Source organism: Protopterus annectens, chromosome 4.part1 (assembly GCF_019279795.1).
Source record: "Protopterus annectens isolate FY-2018-M chromosome 4.part1, PAN1.0, whole genome shotgun sequence".
Classification (NCBI taxonomy): Eukaryota; Metazoa; Chordata; order Ceratodontiformes; family Protopteridae; genus Protopterus; species Protopterus annectens.
Window position 1 is genome coordinate 1,013,877,687 of NC_056734.1, and position 16,115 is coordinate 1,013,893,801.

The window sequence follows — 16,115 nt, forward strand, 5'->3', positions numbered from 1 at the left end:
GGCCCACCTGCTGGAACAGCAGGGAAGGAGTCTGAGGCAGGTGCCATGGATGTAGCACTGTCAGACTGCGCAAAAGAGGGTACCAGTGCTGGCGTGGCCAGTCTGGTGCAATCAGGATTGTCCTTGGCTTGTCCTGTATGATCTTTAGTAGAACCTTCGAGAGGAGAGGCAGAGGGGGAAAGGAATAGACTGAGAGGCTTTCCCAGGTAAAAACAGGGCATCCACCTTCCAAGCTTGGATGTGGGGAGTTCTGGTGCAGTATTTGTTCAACTGATAGTTCTGAGGGGAAGCAAACAGGTCCACCTCTGGTGTCCCCCATCTGTTCCTCAAAAGCTTGAATATTTTGGGTTCTAGTTTCCATTCGTGTGGGTCTATGAGATTTCTGCTTAAGTCGTCTGCCAGTGAATTTAGTTTGCCTGGCAGGAATTGAGCTTGTAGGTGCACTTGGTTGCTCAAGGCTGTGTTCCACAGAGGCATGGCTAGTCTGCAGAGTGGGTAGGAATGGGTTCCTCTCTGCTTATGTACCACATAACTGTGGGTGTTATCTGTCTTTACCAATAGTTGTCCTGGATGAATAAGGCCTTTGAAGGCTGTCAGAGCATTCTGTACAGCTAACATTTCTTTTTGATTGATATGCAGGTGCATCTGCTTTGGGTTCCATTTGCCCTAAATGCATTGCCCTGCCATGTGAGCCCCCCATGTATAGTCTGCTCTGTCTGTTGTTAGGGTTTGGGCGGCAGGGGTAGAGTGAAAGAGAGTCCTATGTTGTGGTTGCAGGCCTCTGCCCACCAAAGGAACTCTGCCCTTAGACAAGGAATGATAGGAATTATTGTTTCCCGGTCCTGAGAATGTTGACATCATACACTTTTTAGATACCATTGAAGTTTCCTCATATGCAGTCTTGCATATGGAATTAACAGAATGCAAGAGGCCATGAACCCCAGAACTTGCAGTGTTTTCCTTGCAGATAACTAGGTTTTTGTGGCCAGTAGGTTGAAGTAGGTTGTCAAATAAATTTGTTTCTCTGGAGTGACGAATGCCATCTGGGAAGTTGTGTTCAAGCTTGCTCCCAGGAATACAATCTGTTGGCAGGGTACTAGGTGTGATTTCTTTTTGTTGATGGTGTACCCCAGTGAAGTTAGAAGTCTCTTTACAAACACCAAGTGCTGCAATAGCAAGTCCTGACTTTCTGCCTGAATCAGGCAATCGTCCAAGTATGGGTAAATCTGAATATTTCTCATCCTGCAAAATGCAATGGCTGGAGCTAGGCACTTTGTGAATACCCTGGGCGCAGTAGATAAGCCAAAGGGAAGTGCAGAGAACTGATAGTGCATAGAGCCTGCCCTGAAGCGTAAGTATTTCCTGCAGGATTCCCTTATGGGGATGTGCAGGTAAGCTTCTTTTAAGTCTAGGGTTGCCAGGCATCCTTGGCTAGCATAAGAAGCAGCTGTTGCAGAGTTAGCATTTTGAATTTTGGAACCACCGGAAAGGTGTTGAGAATGGACAGATCCAGGATAGGACACCAGGAGTTTTCTTTTCTGGGAACCAGGAACAGTCTTGAATAAAAGCCTTGTCCCCTTTGTTCTGCTGGGACAGGTTGAATAGCTTAGATGCTGAGGAGAGAAAGTACTTGCTTTTGGGCCTCCACCCACTGGTTTGGGGAGAGGTCCGGCCATCCACTCAGAGATAGGAGTGAGTGGAAGTGGAATCTGTATCCTAGGGAAACAATGTTTAAAACCCATTTGTCTTGTGTAATGTATTCGCAGTTTTTTTGCATGCAGGGCAAGTTTTCCTCCTAAAGGTGCAAGTACTTGAGCAAGGCTTGGAGGAGTTAAGGATAAGTCATTGTGCAATTTTACCATGGGGGTGGCTTACTACTCCCTGTTTGGGATGTGGGAGCACCCCACTGCTTAGATCTGTGCATAACCTGAGACTGAAGTCTTGGTGGTCTGATGCCCCTGGGTTTAGACTGAGAAGGCCTGGAAGGGACTGGAAAGGACCATTTTTTGAAGGCCAATGCCTACTGAATCTAGGTGGCTGTACTTGTAAGAAATCTTTAATAGTTTGCATAGATTTAGCTTTCTCCTCCATCCTTTTGAGGACAACTTCTGCTTTATTGCCAAATAAGTGCTCTTGGTTTAAGGGTGCATCCGGTAATTTTGCTTTGACATGATCTGGCAAGTTTTGTTCCTTCTAACATGCTAGCATTCTAGCATGCCTTCTAAGAACAGACCCAGTGGTCAGCAGAATGCATTAACTCTTGTAAATCTTTGTGTTCTGCACAGTCAGGAATCAACATCATTTTCTGTTTAATTAGCTCCATAATATGCTGCTGATACTTTAACATATGAAACTGGCAATTTAAAGCCCTAACGGCCAGAGTAACAGAGGTCTAAAGCCCTAGAATCCCTGTCAGAAGGGGTAGGATTCTTGGCAGTAGTAGCCTTAATGCCTTTTGGCCCTTGGGAAATGGTCTTTGGATCCGCAATAGAATTCTTGAAAAGAAATTTGTGAGAGTCGGGTACCCTATAGTACCTGTCTGGTTTCCTGGGAGCTGGAGGCAAAGTATCCGGGGTAAGGCTTGATTCCAAGAAAACATCATCTACAGTCTCCAGAACAGGAGGGATAACTAGAGGCCTGTGCTGAGGCAGGTTTAAAAATTCCCTGAGTCTCCTCTTGGACTGAGAGTAGTCCTGGCTTTCCCAGAAGAAATGCTCCCTATGAGTATGCAGGGTGTTACCAAAAGAAAAATCTTCTGGAGGGAAAGCAGAGGGAATGGAATCCTCTGCACCAGAGTCCTCATAGGTAGATAAGGGTATGTCCTGGTAGTCAGAAAGAACAGAGATATCAGATTCCTGATCAGAAGAATCAGAAGGAAAATCAGTTCTAGGTCTCTTTGAAGGGGAAGGCTGGCTTCCCCTAATTAAGGTAATAAGGTCTTCAGCCATTCTAATCATTTGTTTTTGAGGCATGTGGGCCTGAGAATGTACTTTGGTCATCAGTTTTCTAGGCATAGTGCAAACTTTAGGCCTGAGAAGTTCAGTATTTTTGGCTTGAAATGAAGTCGGTTTAATATGAAATTCGGTAGGCCTTAATACACCTTCAGAAGCCAGTGCCTGCACAGCGGCTCCAGACCTACCCAAAGTAGCAACATCTGCAGGTTCCACAGTTAAAGAAGCATCTCGTGGCATACTGGACTCTGAATGGGTCTCAGAAGAGGCCTGCAAATCTGTAGAAGTGGATATCAGGGGCTGCAAAAGTGCCTGAGTACTGGCGGCTAGCTTAACAGTAGCATTGTCGGCAGCCTTGGACCTATGCGGTCTGTCTCTGCCTTTATCCTTTCATTTTTTTCAGAAGATTGGTAGTCGGATGGCTTACCGAAGACATTTCGGAGTACGGAGATCGAGAGCGAAAGAATTTAGCTACAAAAATAGCCCGACGATGAATAGTTCGGGCATTGAACAAGGCACAAAACTGACAGCGAAGGACGTCATGGTCTGGGCCCAAACAGGTGACGCAGTAAGAATGAAAATCTCTGTGAGGTATTTGCTTTCCACAGGCAAGACAATTATTAATTTTTTCTGACATCAGTTAGAGTAAGAAAAAAGGATCCCCAACAGGGTACTTATCTTTTAGAAGACTTCATGTCTGAAACTCGAAAAACGAAAATTTCAGGAGTCGGCCGACAGGCACCGCATGGCAAGAAAGACTGATGTAATGGCGTCGGCTGCATGTTTTATACCCCTGATGACCTGACGTCATGGAAGAAGAGACAGCATCTGACGCAGAAATCCCAAGACTTTGGTATTCAGGCTGGCTGAGGGCTACCTGCAGGCAGATAACCCAAATGTGATGACTGCAACAGTGAAACATGAAGAACATCAGTCCCATCAAGGTAGGGTCTGGATTGCTTTGTATGCCAGACAGGGGTCACACAGAGTCTGTATGGAACTGAGTAGAGAGACAGTGCTGTTAGCCTGAGTAGGGTAGGTGTTTGTGGTCCTGCATTCTCCTGGTGAGGAACCTCTATGATCTCTCCAGCTGCTGCATGTGCTTTGTGAGGTACATGTCGAAGGGGGCACTGAACAAAATAACTGGCCTCATAAGGTTAGCATCTTATGTCCTCTTTGCCCCTGGATGAGGTACCCTTACATTTGAGTTGTCCCATCTATGAAGCTTTCTGTACAACGGGAGCAACATGGTGCTCAGATTTCAGGTTGCTATCAACCTGGGTGGCCAAATGCCTCACTACTGACTGTGTATGTAGGACATTGTTGTTAATGTGATACTATACGGGGACGTCAGTCTCCCCGAAGGGAAAGATGATGCATCTGCAGGCATTCAGCTTGAGGCCATGTTTCTGGCATCAGTCATCTGTTTTGGTGAGACCCTCTTGTAGGATGTCCACATCACTTTGGGTGCTGCTGACTGTTCCCAATTTGCAGTCAACAGGCCAGTGTTTCTGGCCTGCAGCTTAGGGAAGTATATCCCATATACCAGAGGCCCCCAGACCGATCCCTGGGGTATGCCACTCATTACGGCTGTATTGTTTGAGTTGGCTACCCATATTATGATTATGTGGGTTCTATCAATTAACTAGTTTGCTACCCATCTGTTAACATATGGATTGCTGCCTAGTTGACAGAGTTCATGTACTATGGCCAAGAGGGGAATAATGTGTACAGCTTTGGCCAGGTCAAAGTGGCCGGAATGCACCATCTTTCCCTCATCCATGCCTTTGTTGGCTGCCTCAGGGAAGTCATCCAGTGGCAGACTGTGCAGGGATTTTGCCAATGTCTCTGGTAATGAGACCCATGATAATCCACTGCATGGCCTTGCGATCAAGCTAGTTAGGCTGATGGATTTTATTTCCTGGATTGATGCTGCCAGTTCATGCCTGGGTTCATGTAGGTTGCAGCCTGGGATTTATTCGGGTCCCATGGAGGCTGTCTTCTTGACTTTAAGAGGGCAGTGATGCCCTATTCCCTAGTGATAAGGGTGGATGTTCAGATACTGGGGATGTCCTGCTTTCCTGATAGCGAGGCAAAGTTGAGATATTTCCACTGAATCTGTCAGCCAGTGGATTGGCTTATATCTACAGCATTTGTGTATGTGGTGTCCTTGACCACCAGTTCTGCACAGATCTGGGAGCTTCCTTTGGGAATCCAGACATATGTGAGGAAGGCCTTATGACTGTCTGTCTTAGATGTGGGCAATTTGGACTCAGAGTTGCCCTTTGTGGAGTTCACTGGTGTTCTTGTTTGTTCAGGCTAAGCAGTGATTACTTCCAATTGTGCACCTACTCCTTCTCGGTCCTGGACAGCAATGTTATCCTTTTGTTAAATAGTTCCTTTATTGCACATGTTTGTGGACAGGTTTACTCTCCCTTGCAGACGGTGATGTTATATATATATATATATATATATATATATATATATATAGATGCACAGAATCAGGAATACCTGACAGGACAACATCACCGTCTGCAAGGGAGAGTAAACCTGTCCACAAACAGTATATATATATATATATATATATATATATATATATATATATATATATATATATATATATATATATATATATATATATATATATATATATATATATATATATATATATATATATATATACTGGCATAGTAGTTTTGTGTACATTTGGAAGTTGGTGCCTGTTCCTCTAGTGGAATAGGGGGCTGTTCAGCTGTTTATACTATCCCTCTGGTGGTTGTGATCAGCTTGTGGGACATTTTCCTTTTACCATGGCTACAGGGAGGTCAGGAAAGATGGTGACATGACACATGACCGCTTTTCTGTCGGATCTTGCCAGGGAGGATGATACCATAGGGGTGCTGCAGTGGTTAATCATGTCGGTTACTGCCAAGTCCGACATAGGTATCACATCTTGTAGGGGTATCAAGTGGTTTGTCCTAAGGATGTAGCATTGATAAGATGGGGGAATCTCTGTGCATTTCTGTTCTGGCAAGGTTGGCTCTCCAGTCAATGGTTAGGTAATATAAGTCAGCCAGGATCAGGGTGATGGGTGGAATCTTGATAGATTTGTAGAGGGCCAGATATGTGGGGTAGGTGTCCTGAGTCAGATATGTTGGCTTGTAGCTATGTATAATTTGCATAGGGGTCTTGTCAACAGTTGACTGCACTTGGAGTGTCTCGTGTGTGTCAGACTGTTTGACCAGCCTGGAGGTGTGTGTCTGTCTAATATATAATTATACTCCACCTCATTTGGCTTTGCTGCCCACATTTTGGGGTCTTGCTGTGTGACAGGATGAGTGATCAGGTAAGGATGGGTTTCTCTCCACGGCTGTGGGCCAGGTTTCTGTGATTTCACAAATGTCACCATCTTCTAGGGTTATGACTGCTTACAATGAGTGCATTTTCCTGTTTAGTCTCCTAGTGTTTAGCGGCATGGCCTTTAATTTGCATTTTGTTGAGTGTTTTATATTGGTAGTATAGACCCTATGACTTTCCCGACAAAGGCACTATGGAAGAAGCAAGGGTCTTTTCCAGAGGCCAGAAGGCCAAGTGCCACAGATGCAGGCCATCTCTAGCAAAGCAGAGTGGTCTGTCGATCATATGTTCCCAGTCTGCCAGACAGCGGATCCCCTAGGATGACACCAGTAAGTGAGTCATGTGTTATGGACAATCATTTTTGTTTGTATTGAGCCATCATTCTGGGTGACAGCAGAATGCTGCTTAAGGCTAGGGGCATACCTGCATGGGACACATTCAGCAAGCTGAATCATGTCCGTCTTCCTATAGTCCAGGGAGGTACATCTGACATTGTTCACACCACCGTGGACCAGGCTGGAGTGATACTTGTACTTGTTGTGGGGTGACTTGAGTGCATGTGTGATATGGCAGATTATGGCACCTGACAAACAAGCAACCGTGACTTTCTCCTTATCCCGCCTGGTGAGAGGCACATCTGTGTGTCTCACAGTGGAATCTTCTATGAGCAATATGCTGGGTGTATGGTAAGGCCTTAGTGTTTGCAAGACCCTGGTGTTTGGATTATGCATGGTCTATGGTGTATAGTTTTGTGGAGTTCTCATGTGTTTTTGCCTCTGAGGTGTCCTTTGTTTGGGTTTGTTTTGTTGCAGACCTCCACTTACATGGGCGTATGTTGTGTATTTGCAGGTGATGTTTACTGACTCCATACACTGCATGGGACCTATGTCACTGCACAATTTGTTCTGGTGTGCACATTTTCCATTTGTCTGGCCAGTGGTTCCCTTTCCCCTTATGTGTGTCTCTTTGTCCTTCTGTAGTCCGGTAACAGGCTTTGCCTATGGTGGCTGCTGTTATATATGTGTAATTCTGGTCTGCCAAACATAGACAGTTGGGAGACCAGTTCAGTATTTGCTTGCTTTCTTTTATGGGTATGACATCTGCTTCTCCACTGTCTGCCATTAATGTTTTGACATTACCTTTTCTTGTTTTGCAAATAGTTGTCAGGCGAATGCAATGTTAGGACAAGCAGAACAGATATACATGGAATACTTGTGCTCCTGTGACAACCTGTCATTCCAGGGGTATGGCTGTTGGTCAGTGACATGTTGTTAGTGCTGACACAGTAGGTGGCAGCCTTTTATAACCTGGCAGTACACTGACCTTCAGGTACCTGCTGTCCTACTAGGCACCATATCTCTCAACTTCTTAGAGCCAGACATCTAGACAAAGCCATAAGTAAATGGGGGACAAAGGCCTAAATATAGGGACCATTTTTAACTATTGGCCTTACAAACCTAGAAAGGTGATACAATAACAGGTTTTGCATTAGCATGAATTTTTCTAAAGGGTACGAAGTCTGAAACTACAATCTGTCATTTTTCTGACTTTAGTCTTTTGTGATTTGCCAATAATTTGCCAGAAAACCACAATTTCATGATAGACCAAAATACGATGCAAACCTCTGGACATTCTGTAAAAAGTATGTACAGTTGAGGGGTATGCTAAGGACTGTGTAGGTTACTCAGAGCTGTGTACTGTCCATATGTGTTGCCTCCAGTCCCTGACATGTCCATCCTTCCTGCAGTAACAGATATTGACATCTGGACAGTGTGTACAACTCCTACCATAGGTGTAGCTGACATGCAAAATAGTTGGCACTGCAGTTCTTGGAACATGGACCCTGTCAACTACAGTACTGTACCTAGGCCATTAAGACACGACAGCCAGGAGTAAGTGCTAGACAAATCCTGACAGTATTAACCACACATATACATAGCTCACTGACCCTTGCATATTGTGGACATGCAATAAGTTATCAAGTTGATTGGCACAGCCCTGGAAATATGTGCTCTGCTGCTAATACCCTAGAAACAAAGTTACTGCATTTCTATGGGAAGATGTGTGTGTTGGGGGGGGGGGGCACACCTGTCAACTGTACACATTTGCACAGACTGTGCTGATGTTGGCTTTACATTTTGGTTCCATTTGGCATAGTATTGTGCCTGTCTTGGAGAATACAGGCACATCACTACAGACCACAGGTTAGATTGTAATGGGAGACATTTGGGTTTCAGACTTCTTATCCTTCAGAGCCTTAATGCAACTGCAAGACCTACTGTGATATCACTGTGTAAGTCTGTAGGGGGATATTTCATCATTGTCCCCATTTGTGGGCCTTTGCAGACATTTCTTTATGGTTTTCTATGGCTGACTTGCTGGGTGAGGCGGAGGGTTGAGTATGGGACCCCCACATTGACATCCCTGCATGTGACCTATGACCCCCAGTTAGTTAGCCCCCCACATATACTGCAGTGAGATTTGTCACCTAGGGGACTACTGCATACTCTGGGGAAGCCAGTATTGGATGGACTTTTCCTGGTGTCCCACATAGCTGTCGGTTGTCTGCTGCTATCCCAGTAGGCCACCCCATTACCTTGAATGCATGCAGGGATACCATAGATATGTTACCACAATGTACTACTTCATTCATTTATTGTCAAGAAGACTGACTTACCTTGTGCCTGCAGCAGTTTTGAAGACAGTACTTGAGGGCTGACTCTGTCGGATGCACACAGTACACAGACTATACTAAGGTACAGGTAGTGTGATGTGTGTGGCATCCATTTTACTGTGTGTGCGAGTCAGAGAGAGGTGTCAGTCCCTGGGTTCCTACAGTGTCAGTGTGTGTGTTATGCGTTGCCTCTTTGCCAAGGCCTGGGCATTCTGGGCATGCCTCTGACTGCCTACAGGAGCAGGCTCAGGTGGTTCCTTCTCCAAGTCCCCCTGTGCCTGTGGGGACCTTGGCAATAGTGGTGGGCTGTGTGGCCCTTTCCTGTGATGTTCTTGCCGCAGCTGTTTCCGCAAGATCATATTGTGTAGCATGGCACATACTATGAACATATCTGCACATGTGGCTGGAGAGTACTGCAGGGCTCCACCAGATATGTCAAGGCAGCTGAACTGTGATTTGAGCATCCCAAATACACATTCTACAATGATCCTGGTTTGTGCCTGTGCCTCATTATGGTGTTCTTCAGAGAGAGAGAGAGAGAGTGTGAGTGTGAGTGTGTGTGTGTGTGTGTGTGTGTGTGTGTGTGTGTGTGTGTGTGTGTGTGTGTGTGTGTGTGTGTCTGTGTGTGTGTATTTCTGATGGTGGGGAATGCTGACTGTGCACTGGAGCCATGGATGATGACCCCCGATGGCCATACAGGATGTCCCCCCGGCAAATGCCTGGTGCAGCTGTGAGGCATGCCACATGTGGGAGTCCGCTGTGAGGCATGCCACATGTGGGAGTCATGATAACTGCCAGGGCTGCCAGCACACACACTGATGACAATGCTCTGGGCATTGCACATGACCCGGCAGTTGATGGAGTGAAAGCCCTTGCGGTTGAGATAGATTCTATCCTCTTCACCTGGTGGTGCCTTGATGTGGATGTGCATGCAGTCTATGGCACCAAATATCTCCGGGTAGTCTGCTACATGATGGAAGCGACGCATGTTGCTGGTCCTCTCCTCAGGGGTGCTGGGGGAAATATATGTACTCACCAGCATGTCTTCGCATGACATCCAGGAACTGGCGGATTACTCTGGATGCAGATGCCTGTGAGACCCCCATGATGTCCCCAGTAGGTCTTTGGAAAGTACTTGTAGCTAGTAGTCTTTAGGCTATACACATCTGTTTCAACTGGGATGGGTTCCCCTCTGTTGGCTCTGGGTCTGAGGTGAGGCCGGCACAGCTTGATGAGTTGCTGTAGTATGTCCCTGTCCACCTTGTAGCACTCCACTATCTCCAGCTCATGTAGCCCCTGAAAGGTTATCCTGGGTCTAAACACTCTTCTCCTCCTCACTCTGTGATGGTTGTCAGCATCATCCTCATCAATGCCCTCAGTCTGTAGCACATACAGATGTAGCAAAGCAGCAGCAGCCACTAACATTTTTTCAGTTAAAATTCCCAAGTGTGTACACCAATGGTGCCGGGTTTGTGGGAAAAACCACACTGAAAGGTGTTTGCATACTTTATATTGGTGTGCTGCAGATGCTGCCTGTGTGATTGGCTGACTATGATACATTCCATGTGCCAGCTATATTACTAAGGGGTTTGAATGGGCCACTGTGAGTGGCAGAATCCGTATTAGTGATTTGTAGTTCATTATCTTCATTCTGCTATTTCCTTTTTTTTCTCTATTTCCGCTGTGTTTAAGCCCCATGCAATCTGTTTTAGCTTCTGTAAACATTGCTGAGCAGAAAAGGCCCTCCCCTGGACAAAAACACACTCATCAGTTCCTGAAGGAGCTAAGCAGCCTCAGACACACACCCTTGCTTAGCTGTGCTTAGCTGAGTGCAAATAGAAGCCGCAGAGCTCCAATGTGTTTACACCAAGCATGACACACACCCTTTTCATGTCAGCTGCTTCTTCTGCTTACACCATTGCATTCTAGCTCCTACACGGTTAGGTACCTCCACACATGGTCTCCCATTTTGCTATTCAATAAATTTAGCTCATTTACCTACCCCACTGCCTTAGTCCCTTGTTACACCACTACACCGGAGCCTATGTCCTTAGCAACCACTGTTACCAGTTATTGTTTTGGTTCTGCATGCTACCCACTATAATGGCAAAATACACGATCCATATTTATTTGACTTTTTCATGATTTTTTTTTCTGCATGATCGCATTTGCGCTCCACTTAAATGGCCAAAATCGGAAAAAACATTTTTTTGATTTTTATCATTTTAAAACACTTGCATGCCAATGGCCATAGTTTTGGCCATTGGCATGCCTAATAATCATGCTTTACTTTGAACTGTCATGCCCCCATTTTGATTTTTGCAGAAATGCACACCGTCAGTAACCAAATACTTTTTCTGCTGTGGACACGGCTCCAACACGGATGCCTGTCGGCTTGCTGAATTGCTAATTCACCTCATTTGCATGGTTTTCACCAGCAAATGAGGTGATTAGCATTATTCCATGGTGTCTGTGTTGGAATAGTGCTGAGAGGCTCATGCACGTCCCCAGCCTCGTTTACTGGATCGTACAGGCTCCAAACTCTGTGTTCAGCCATGCCACTATTCTTACATGGAGTTTAGCTCCATGTAAGCTTTCCTGAATCCTGGGGCTTGTTATTCTATCAACTATTCTAAGTTACTAAGAACAATATTTAACATTTGTCCCTAATGTGGGGCCTTTGTTTCCCCATTATGTCAGGCTTTGTCCAGATTTCTTGTGCTAAGAGGCTGGGAGGTATGGATGGTTAGACCATGATATGAAAACAGGTTATTAGTTTCCTGGTAATATTAGTTCAGACTATATTTGAACAGTTTAAGTCTCCTATGAGTAATATGTTGTTAGCATTCATTATTTTAGCTATTACACTGAGATTCTGTAACTCAAAATTAGACATGTATTGCCAAGGTATGTTAAGCCTGAAATATCCACTGCAAAAGTTTCCAAATTATGATCTATTGATGCTTAAGTACAAAAAAATAGTATTATATAACAGCAGAAGAACCCTACCATTTCTAATTTCTTCATGTGGGGATTCATATTTCTTGTAATCTTATAAAATAACATCCCTAGAATTCCGGCTCTCTGTAATTGGCACAGTCATATATGTTTATCTTTTCATTAATCTGCATACTTCATCGTGTTTATCTCTAAGCTTCTAGCAATAATACCTTTCCGTAGCATAATTAGATCTTCTATTGCCTGCAGTGGTGCTTGTTGCTTAAAATGTTTTACATATTCACTCATCTTTGCACTTAAGTATCCTGACCCATAATGACTTAATTGTAATCCGTTTTTAATAAAGAGTCTATAATCTTGTTTACACTCTTCTCAGTAAGTTTAGTTTTTACAGAATAAACTCTACACAATTGTCTCAGTTAGGTGTTGCATTTATAAGCCTTAGTAAAAACATGATATTGATGACAATGTTTCTCTAGTAACAGTTTTATCTTTTCATGTTTCTACAACTTCCAGAATTTCTAAGAAATTATTTTTCTTTTATTGTTTCTGAGATTAATGGTTCCTACATGAATGATTATGTACTTGTATTATTAGTTTTGTGTGTCAGCATCTGCAATAAACTTAAGGTTTCAAGTAGTTTTACACCTGGGAGTGATGTTACAGTGATATTAGTCTAATCTAAATCAGTCAGCTTTGTGTGTATGGGTTTTAATAAAGAATCTCCAAGTGCAAGGATCTCCTGTCTATTATCACTATTGATGACTGAACTGCCTTTCCTTTATATATTGTTACTGGGCACCACACCTTGATTTTTTTTTATGTATTGCATATCACATTCATATCACAGCTTGGCATCTCTTCTTTATTATAATCAAGTAAGGATGGTAGTTTGGTCTTAGTAAGCTCAACAAGGACAACTGAGGAATGTAACACAAACCACCTAAGGCTCTCTGTTGTCATTTTTTTTTTTTGGTGTTTTCCTGCTCCAGCTTACTGATGTTACTTCGCAAGTGTTTTTTTTTTTTTATTTCCTGTATTCACTGCTACAATTTCTGGATGAAGTATTGGTGGGGGCTGTGCTAAATTATTAACTATTTCAGATGATACTAATTGGGCTTATGACATTACAGTATACTTAGCAATATGTATTTTGGGTTCACTTTCTAACAGACTACTGGATGATGATATTATTATTATTATTATTATTATTAAACTTCTCCATATCTGAGTCACTCCTGCCTTACCCAGAACCTCTACCGTTTACTGTATTACTTACTGCATTGGCCTCATGCATGTAATTTGTTTTAGTTTTCTGCATTTTAGGCTTACTTTGATTCAATTCTATTATTGGCATAATGAGAGATTATTTTTTTCTTCAATATAGCCTCACATTAACATTAGTATCCTCATTAGCCCTATTATTAGATGCGTCAGATTTTGCTGTTTTATCTTCGTCTTCTTTTCACGAGTTAACAAATATAATGAAGGTATGTACTGAAGTTATCAAAGCTTTCCCCTTCCAGTATAATCAATAGCTCATCTAGTTTAGAATAGTTCAAACAGTGGCTAAAATTAACTGAATCTGTGATTTTCATATAAATGCCTCAAACTACATTGAGTTAAAAATGTATGCTTTAGAAAATCCTTCAACTCATAACAGTTTAGTATCCATTCTTAAATACACTCTCTCTTTATTCACACAATACAACAAATGTAATGCCAGCCCTAACAAAAAGGTAATCAACAATTATCAATGTAAAGACAGTAAGAATTAATTATCTATGTCAGCTATGTATAATTTTTGCAGATACAAACAAACTCAAAAAGCCCTTTATATCACTCAAACACACCACAAAGGTGCCCACTCAAGCAGGGGCATGTTGACTTTTCTGAATGTCTGAGACATCAATCACATAAAAATAAATAAAACAAATATATTTATATGGTATCCTAGAAAGGAAGTGAGGTAAATACAAAAAACATGACAAAAAGACCTTGTGTATCACTCAAACACACCACAAAAGCATCTTTAACATTTCATATGCTGTGTTTCAGAAGACACTCAACCCCTAGTTAGCAGTTCTTTCTTTAGTTTTTGCTAGCATACATAATAATACATAATACCTTCTATGTCCAGTAAGACAGGATGGCAAATATCTTGGCCCAGTCATGCTGAACTCAATTCTTTTGGGCTGTATCTCTCAAAAGCAACAAGATATACTTCAACACCATCATCATCCTTGCTGGGTTTCTTTAGTGGTAGGTTAGTTTAGCCAGTACTGCAGCTATTATTTTGAAATATTCTTGAGAAGTCAGACTCTTTCTTGAAGAGCCATTACATGCTGACCCATATTGGTGGTAGTGCTCTGTGCCAGAGTCTCATTAGGTTTTTCCAGACTGTGTGGCAAACAGTACACTTAAAAAAATTGTTTAGGTGAGGAAGTTAACTTCAAATTGTTTTGCACTTTTAAGCGGCAATGTAAGAATGCAAAAAAAAAAGTGCAATAAGAAACCACTAGTGTAGTATATAGCAAACAATTGAAATACATTCATTATGTGAAATGCAGATTATTTACACTGCAACAAAACTAAAATAACATTTGCTTTCAAGACAATGTTTTGTTAAATCTTGAGTCTGAGTTGTCAGTCCAGTCTTCTAAGTCATTTAAGGAAAAGTAAAACTCCTTAGAGTACTTATGTAACAAATCTCTACTCTATCTGCTCCATGCATTCAGAGGTAGTATCCTGATATTCCTTAAGTAAATCTCCATAGTCCTGGTATTTCACAGATAAATCCACAGGTAAGTTACTGGCACTATACAAACAATTGCACAACTATACTACCAGAGCTCCACAGACTTTTCTTAATAGTGTTCCCACCAAGACTGCCTAGTCCAGCGCATCCATCCAGCCGTCCTCAACTGCTTTTTCCCATTTTTCACATGGGGTTAGGTGTCACTTCAACAGTGACGATCATCTCGAGCCAAGCTTTACACTGCTGGGTGGCTAGGCTAGCCCTGCTGCAGAGGTCCTAAAAATTCCATTTCCAAGAGAGAGACAAAACATATCTACCATTTATTGTTGCAAGCATTACTTTTAAAGAGCAAATTACCAGGTTATACAAGTTACATACTTCTACCTACTTGAATACCATAATATGTTGTTTACCACCATTAGGCTCTTCAGTATTATATGACACATATAGGTGAACCACTGTATTCCTGTCATGTCTCTAAAGTTTAAAATTGTACTACCCTCTCATTCAGACAAAATAACCTAAAATCCTTCATGCTATTATTGAAACAACACCTAAAGTTCTCATTGCTTTGCTCATGCACCACATGACTAATCCACCTAAACTATCCTTATATACCCTATCCCTTCCTATCCTAAAATGACTCCTTTGCCAGTAATCTTCTATCATACCCTGTACTATTATTAGGGTTGCTACCTTTCATTGTGGCTAAAACTGGGCCCAGGCCATACCCCTTGCACCTCTCCAACATTTGTTCATCTCCTCCCTTCTCTCTGTCCTCTTTCTGCCCATTCCATGACGTAATTGTCATGTCAGATGAGGGAGAATGCCCACTTTTTTCAATTTGTATTCCCTTCTTTCTGCTGATTTACTACACTCGTCTGTATAAAAAAAAAAAAAAAAAAGCAAAAAAAAAGCAAATCTGCCAAAATAAACTGATACTGGAGTTTGTACATTGCTTTCTGGACTACCAGACAATCAGTTTGATTTCTGGATAGTCCAGAAAAAAAACGGATAGATGGGAATGCTAACTATTATGTCTACTTCGCCACGCCTCAGTTTTACATTGTTATAAAAGTTTGTTTGCCCACCATCTTACTACTGAAAAATATTATGGGTCTAAACTTTGTTAGTCTAAACACTCATTCTGATGTACTTTTGAATAATTTCTCATATCACTGTGTTGCCTGTATCATGTTTAGAATATGTCTGAATGCTGACTATTCATATGTATCTTGTCAATGCTTTTGTTTCCTTACTACTGGGTACACAAACAATGACTTTTTTTTTCTTATTGTATGGTCAAACAACACTGTGCATGTATGTATTTTGCTTTCTCTCTGTGTCTTGTGCAGCTTTTCTCCCAGGTCCTCAGCTGAAAAGGGGTTTTCCTGGTTAACAAAATTAATCAGTAAAT